The sequence below is a fragment of the Lactuca virosa genome, chromosome 4, assembly GCF_052849685.1.
Source record: "Lactuca virosa cultivar CGN04683 chromosome 4, Lactuca_virosa_CGN04683_v6, whole genome shotgun sequence".
Classification (NCBI taxonomy): domain Eukaryota; kingdom Viridiplantae; phylum Streptophyta; class Magnoliopsida; order Asterales; family Asteraceae; genus Lactuca; species Lactuca virosa.
In genome coordinates this window covers 47,306,385-47,315,002 of record NC_136429.1, presented here as the reverse complement: position 1 = coordinate 47,315,002, position 8,618 = coordinate 47,306,385, and positions in this window count along the sequence as shown.

Sequence of the window (8,618 nt, the reverse complement as noted above, 5' to 3'; positions counted from 1 at the left end):
GGCATCGAGCCCCGCTCGGTATACAGATCTGTTCTCTTAGGCCCTGCCTATCTCTACGCCTCGCCCGCGACTAACAAATACAAGCATATAACATAACACATATCATAAAGCTAAACATAGTCTACTGTACTACTGTTCTAAGGCCTCTCCTATCTTGGGCCCCGCCCCTGTCCTGCTACTGGTGAGTCGTGGAACCCCGTCCATGCTCCTGCTGATAGTGAGATACGGGCCCCCGCCCACACTCACCTCCCTCCTAACTCGGGCCTCGCCCCTGCTCTGCTACTAATGAGATACGGAACTTCGTCTATACTCGGCTAGTGATGAGATACGGGACCTCGCCCAACTCACCTCCCTACCAGGCCCATACAATTATCATAAAGACAACAAGTATACTACACATACACTACTGCCTCGGGTACCACCCGGCATCGGACCGAAATCCGGAACATATAAACTACATCGGGCTAACCCCGGTAACGGATCTAAGTCCGAACAAGTCACAATAAGTGCCTAGGGATAACCCCCGGGTCTTCCTGCTACACATAACCATAAGCATAAACATAATGGGCCGGCATTGTGGCCGTAGACCCATGCACACAGTGAGGAGACTCACCTCGCACTGCTAAAGACTCGTTGAACACTTCTGACTGCTAACCGGCACTTCTGAACCGCTGACCCTTCGGCTTCCCGAACTATCAATACCCAAAACAACATTTAGACCACAATAATCCAAAAGTCAACCCTGGTCAAACTTGGTCAAAGTCAACGGTCAAAGTCAACTTCCAGTTGACTTGACTCGCCGAGTTGTTCTACCAACTCGTCGAGTCCATACTCCTCCGATCCATTACAACGCCCGACTTAACTCGTCGAGTCTAGCAAGAACTCAACGGGTTCTCCTTCAACCATACAATCAGGACCATCCTCAACCGACTCGCCGAGTTGTATGAACAACTCGTCGAGTCCACCTTCATAACTAAGGAGATTGCCTTGGACTCGCCGAGTTCCTCCTTGAACTCGTCGAGTACTATGATCTTCATGCCCATTATGGACCCAGACTGGCCGAGTCCTTCATCAACTCAACTCACTGATCTAACTCATAACCAGAAGGGATTTGGGTTTGCGACCCGACTCGCCGAGTCCGCTTTGTGACATCTCAATTCTGTCAATTACTGTCCATCTCATTGCTTCCAACTCATAGATCTGGACTCTTAAGGCTAGCATTACACGTAAAGTTGCTAACTTTACGTGCATGCAAGGTGCTATGAAGCTAAAATGAAGGTCTACGACATGAAATGGAGCCACAGCTGGATAAAGCTAGCAACTCTAAGCTTCTAAAGCTCAAGAGTGCCCAGATCTGAAGTCCAATACATCCTCAAGGGTTTAATACTCGGATTAACCTTGGAAATGGCCCAATGTGGTAAAATACAAGCTAGAAAGGGAATATAGATGATTAACAGTCAAGGTACAAGCTTTATACCTTCAAATGATCTGAAATACCACCCCAACTCTTGATCTGTAGCTTCTTCTTGCACCACTAAGAGTCTCCTTCCTTCTCCAAGCTTCAAATCACTCACAAAGGCAGGAAACTAGCTCAATACTCCACAAGGTTGATTAGGGTTTCGAGAGTAGGTGAGGGGAGTGATGGAGGCTGGGGTGGAGGCCTGTAATGTTGCTTAAATAGGGTACCAAGTCCTGCAATTAGGGTTTCCAAACCCAGACCAGACTCGGCGAGTCAGTCTCCCCGACCCGCCGAGTCGGTCACTTAATCCGCGACACGGGACACGCTCCGACTCGTCGAGTTCTTCCTTGGACTCAACGAGTTGACCCCTTTGACTTAGGGTTTTTTTCTTTCCTTTCTGGGTCTTCTGGATTCCAGGTGTTACAACTCTCCCCCACTTAAACTAGACTTCGTCCTCGAAGTCCGCCACGGTCAACTACCTTACAATCCACTTACAGCTTTACCCCCAAACACGCACTTCGCCCATTTGGTTCAATCCTTGAAAATATCATCCTCAGAATAATCTGATCATTACTACCTTTTAGTACAACACTTTTACTCAACCGGTAATCCTACCGGTACTTCCTGAGCACTTAGACTTGGAATACAAGGGGTCCACCCCTTTTACCCTGCGCTGTCACTGACCCTACCAAGGCAACTTTCCTATCTCTGTGAAGGACATACTCTTCGATGTATCTGCATTTCCAGCCACTCCCAGTGATGTTCACTTCACTGATACCCTCTGAATGCTTCCCCCTACTATATCTAAGTGCTGCACACCCAACCCAACGAATGGATCAGATACTCCTTCGAGTAAAAGATTCATCCCTGCTACGGTTAGACCCTTACGAGAGCTGCGAGAAAGGGTCAAACCCCTCCCTCTGAGATCATTCAACCCTGTCGTGAGTGGCGTAGCACCTCTCTGTCAACTAGCTGCTCCACCAGGAATTCTCCTATCGCTATCCCCGACCAAAGATCCTGCTATCTCCTGTCCGCCTTCCGGACGAACCGAGGCCACCCTGGTCCCAACTAGTCTGCCATAATCTGGGTTACCGGACTCCGACCGGTTACTGCACCCAAGCTCAAACGCTCAGTCGCTCTCAGCGACTTCCGAAGAGAACTTCGGCTAGCTAAAATGCTCTGTCTACCTTGCCACTATGGGTCTCTAATTCCTGGGATCCTCGATCCCCTATCTTGACTCTAAAGTCTCTACCAGGTTCCACCTGTGCTGCTAAAATCTCACGGGCCTCGCCCACGGGTCTCACCCAAACTAGGTCTAGAGCGGTCTCTCCCTCTAGTCTCACCTGTACTGCTACTAATATACGGGCCTCGCCCACGGGTCTCACCCAACTGTATACTGAAGTGGCCTCTCCCTCAGGTCTCACCTATCTAGGGCTATGCAGGTCTTTCTCCATACTGAATCTCAACGAACTAGGTGTACCTGATCCTGATCATACTAACTAGGAGTTACGGGCCTCGCCCACACTCTGCTAACTAGGAGATACGGGCCCTCACCCACACTCCTCTATTTAGGAGATACGGGCCCCCGCCTACACTCCTAACTGGCTACTAACAACTGTTGTGGCTATCCCGCAGTCTTACCACACTCCCCATGCTGTCTCTACACTGACTACTAATCCGAAAGCATCCCATGTCGGACACTTACTCAGTCTGTATCCTGACTCACTCTAGTCCTGCTGGCGATCCTCCAACCTGGTTTTCCAAACCAGCTATCATCTAACATGATTACTGTGGTCCTCTCGTAGCCTCACTACTCTTCCCGTACTGTGTACCTACTGGTGAATGCTACGGCTGTCCCGTAGCCTTACGTCCTGGCTAAAATCACGTCTTGCAGGGAAAACTTCAACCTGGTTTCCCAAACCAATCATATACTGATCGCTATTACATGAACTCAACAATGGGAAGTTTCCCAAACTCCCAACTCACGTTTTTCTCATTCCGAACAACCACTCGGACTATTATCCTGCTCGACAAAGTTGCGAACTCATCCCAACTCCTCACTTACTTCTGCTCCTGAATACTTGGAGGGTTCTCCCCCACTTTGATTCAACTAGCTCCTTACAGCTTCCTGTCTGGGAAGGATTCCCATTTCTTCTTACCACTCCACGATCGTGCTGCTAAATTGATGCTTACCGTTGCTAGTGCTCCAAAGCTGACCGACACCATGACGCCACCGTCCTTGAAAGCTGGTGAAATACTTCTAGAGTCCCAATTTCATGCTTGCTACAGCGACTGTATCCTGAGTAACCTGCTCTAAAAGGGGGTACAACTACGGACTACCACTCTAAAACCCATGGTATGCAGATGGCATATAGCTCAATCATAAGCAGGAAACAGAATCCAAAGTACAATCACTAATATCGATGCAGTACCATAGCAAATACATCGCAAATAAAACTGTCAAACAGATAAAGGATACGCACCTGCCACATCCGGGGCTGCTCGCATGTCATCTGAAACCAACTGGTACGCCCTGCTCCGTGCCGTAGGCGCCTCTGCCCGGCCCTGCCGACCGTCGGTGATCCTTAAAGTCGTAGGGGAAGGTGTTATCACCTGTCCTACTGAAAACAAACTCGGACATTGGGCCTTCTTGTGGCCCCTCTGACTGTAATGAAAACATATCAGTTCTGATCCCTGAGTGGTGGCAGCAGTACAATCTCTGCTAAAATGACCAGTCCGGTCACACTTGAAGCAGCCTAAATCCCCACCACTGCCACTCCTGCACGCACCCTCGTGTGTCCTGCCACACTTCCCGCATCGGATGCGGCTCTGGAAATCCCTCGATCTCGAGTCTGACCCCTTGGGTCTCTTGCCTGAACCTGTGGCTACCTGAATCTCATCCGGTTTCCTCTTTCTCTCTAACTCGAAATCAATCTCTCTCTCTCTCTCTGGCACGAGCAATCATTTCCTCCAGTGTCTTGTTGCTGGACCTGCTCATAAACTGCCTGTTGTCACCTCTTAGCATCTCGTGATACCGAGCCTTCTTCATCTCCTCGTCCGCCACATACTGCGGCACGAGAAGGGCTCTCTCTCTGAACTTGGCGGTGATCTCCACCACAGTCTCTGTCGTCTGCTTCAAATCCTGAAACTCCCGTGCTAGCTGCTGCACCTCGATCGCTGGTGCAAAATCGGCCCTGAACCTAGCCGAGAAATCAGTCCATGTCATAGCGTCCAACACGACATCATCTCCAATAGCATGTCCAACCTCCTCCCACCAATCTCGTGCTCTGTCCTTCAGAAGACAGGAGGCAAGTCAGACCTTGTCCCCCTCGGGACATCGGCTTGTACGAAAGGCGTTGGCAACATCGGCCAACCACCTGCTGCTAGCGATGGGGTCCCTAGCCCCATGGTAATCTGGTGCGCCACAAGCTCTAAACTCTCGGAATGTCAAAGTACGCACTTGATAGGTTTTATACAAACAATCCTATGTGTGCATGCAACCCTAATTGGATCTATGTTTTCACTATAAGACATACAACTATATGAACACAAAATAAACCCTAGCATGCTTCTATAATTTTCGAAAATCATATAGAAGTGTAGAAGACATACCTTTGTTGTTATATTGCAATAACAACTAGTTTCCTTGATCTCTTGAACTCTTGAAAGCAAGCACCACAATTGTAGTGCCTCTAATCGCTCACAAACACCTTGAAGCAAGAAGGCAATTAAGAGAGAGAGGGGAAAGGATGCTAATTTCGGCCCTAGGGTTTCCCTTGGAATCAAGTGGCCTAAAATTGAAGCATAGGGCATCTATTTATACTGTAGGGTGCTAGGGTTTCAGTCTAAACCCTAATGGATAGCTTAGCCACCAAGCAGCCCAAGGAACCTTCTGGAATGAGGCCCTTGGACGAAAATATGATGATCCCTCATCATAATTTCGTTCCCCCTTAGTCCATTAGGTTTCCCAGCCCAAAACTCAACTATCACACATTTAACAGTTTATACCCCTTTATTTAATTAATCTCTTTTAGTCACCAAATTAATTCCTAATTAATTTATGACTAATACTAATTAAATAAATATGATTTCTCCTTTAATATATTATTCTTATAATATATTAATAAACCATAATATCTTCTCTCTCATATCAAATTACCTTGTCAAGTTGCTTTGGTGAAGGCAACCCAAAAGGACCATGCACACTCGGGTCAAGTACATACCAAATATAGTTACGGACTTAGACACTAATCCAACAGTCTCCCACTTGGATAAGTCTAGTAACTATATCTCACATATGACTTCCGTATCCGATTAGCAATCGTAGCTTTCAATAGCCGCTGTCAACTCTAACCAATAATCTGTCCTTCAGATAAGGGATCGTATAATCCTCTGTTCTAGATATCATGCTAACAATACTTATTGTTTAGCATTTTATTTCTTGATCTCTGATTTGTTCGACATAGAACTCAGTTGAACACATCAACTTCATCCTGACCGGGGCCGACACATAAGTTAAACCAAATCATCAAGTGGCCAAGATATCGCTTTTATTCTCATAGAATAAAAGGAACAGAAAAACGTCGACTAATATGCCTTTATCATTTACTAGTTAAACCACACACAATAATGCGTTTTATAACATCAAGTTACTGATGCGTTTTCGCATTATCAATGTATAATCAACTAGCAAACAATAACCATATCTCTAGGTTTAAAGATTATATGATATTATCATCTTGCGATCACTTGTGATAACATTCATGAAGTGATACCAGCAAGTGTGGGTCTATTCCAATGCTCAATACAAATTTCATAAGCACTCATAAACTTTGCAGCAAACCTTTGCTATGTCTAAAACTTTTCAGACAATCTACAAACAAATTTATGACAATCTTCCTTCATATCTACTTCCAACATATGAACGATTGTGGACTGTTCGAATAATCTTATTATTCAGGAAGTCAAAACATGCAAAATTGAAACAATAGATAAATAATCAACACAAGATAGAAGCTTTCTTATAAATAACACACCTTTATTTAATCATCAAATGTTGAATACATGATCATCCATTACAAGTTTCCTACCTATCTAATCTAAACTAATATCGTCCTTCAGCCCTATGCTCCTAGCGTGCTGCAAATGCTTAACCCTACTCAGTCCCTTCGTGAGGGGATCTGCTGGGTTATCTTCTGACGATACCCTCTTCACAACGAGGAGTCCCTCTTCTACTCGATGTCTAATAAAATGATATTTCCTGTCGATATGCCGAGATCTGCCATGATCCCTTGGTTCCTTGGTTAAGGCAACCGCTCCTTCATTATCACAGAAAATTTCCATGGGCTCTTTTATGGATGGCACAACTCCAAGGTCTCCAATGAAGTTCTTCAACCATATAGCCTCCTTTGACGCCTCGCTCGCCGCAATGTACTCTGATTCGCATGTTGAATCAGCTACGGTTTCTTGCTTGGAACTTTTCCAAGTCACTGCTCCTCCATTCAGGGTAAAGACCCAGCCCGACTGTGATCGGTAATTATCCCGATCTGTCTGGAAACTAGCGTCACTGTACCCTCGCACCCTTAAGTCATCACTCCCACCGAGGACTAGAAACCATTCCTTGGTCCTTCGTAGGTACTTAAGAATATTCTTGACAGCAATCCAATGTGCCCTACCAGGGTTCCCTTGATATCTGCTGACCATGCTCAAAGCGAAAGCCACATCAGGGCGAGTACAAGTCATAGCGTACATAATCGAGCCAACTGCGGAAGCGTAAGGTACTCGGCTCATATCAGCTATCTCTGCCTCTGTACTCGGGCTCTGAATCTTACTCAGTTTGGTATTGCATTGGATTGGTAACTCCCCTTTCTTGGAATTTTCCATACTAAAACGTTTTAGTACCTTCTCCAAGTATGTATCCTGACCGAGTCCTATCAGTCTCTTGCTTCTGTCTCTTACTATCCTTATTCCCAGAATATATGCAGCCTCTCCGAGGTCCTTCATAGCGAAACACTTCCCAAGCCAGGACTTGACCTCCTGCAATGTTGGGATGTCGTTTCCTATGAGTAGTATGTTATCGACATACAATACGAGGAAGCTCACTATACTCCCACTGGCCTTGACATATACACATGACTCATCTTCATTTTGCAGAAAACCAAACTCTTTGACCTTCTTGTCAAAACAAAGATTCCATCTGCGAGATGCTTGCTTTAATCCATAAATGGATTTCTCAAGCTTGCACACTCTATTTGGATGCTTCGCATTGACAAAACCCTCTGGCTGATTCATGTAAACATCCTCAGCCAGCTTCCCATTTAGGAAAGCGGTTTTTACGTCCATCTGCCAGATTTCATAATCATGAAACGCAGCTATTGCAAGCATTACCCTAATAGACTTTATTTTCGCAACTGGTGAGAAGGTCTCATCATAGTCAACTCCAGGAGTTTGAGTAAAGCCCTTCGCGACCAATCGTGCTTTATAAGTGTGCACTTTCCCATCCATGTCTGTCTTCTTCTTGAAGATCCACTTGCACCCGACTGTCTTACGACCTGGTACATTATCAACCAAATTCCAAACTTGGTTGTCATACATGGACTGAATCTCGCTGTCCATTGCCTCTTTCCATTTAGCAGACTCTGGGCCTGCCATGGCTTCCTTGTAGCTGTTAGGTTCGTCCAGATTCACTAGTGTACTATCACTAATACACGTATCCCCGTCAGTAGTAATATGGAAACCATAAAACTGGGGTGGAACAACAACTCTACTTGAACGTCTAAGAGGTAAGGACTGGTCAATAGGTTCAACAGGAGTTTCCTCCTCAGGTTGCATGCCAGTGTCAGAGGTTCCTTCTTCTCCTGACTCTTGAAGCTCTTCAAGGTCAATCTGACTCCCACTGTCTCCTTGGCTTATGAGTTCTCTTTCTCTGAAAACCCCTCTCCTAGCAACAAAGACAACATTGTCATTTGGTCTATAGAAGAGATAACCAAAAGACTTCTGTGGATAGCCGATGAAATAACACTTCTCACTACGAGGTTCTAGCTTGTCGTGAGTCTCTCGTCTTACGAAAGCTTCACAACCCCAAACCTTGATATGTGCTAACGAGGGAGCTTTCCCTGTCCACATCTCGTGAGGCGTTTTGGTAACCTTCTTGGTGGGA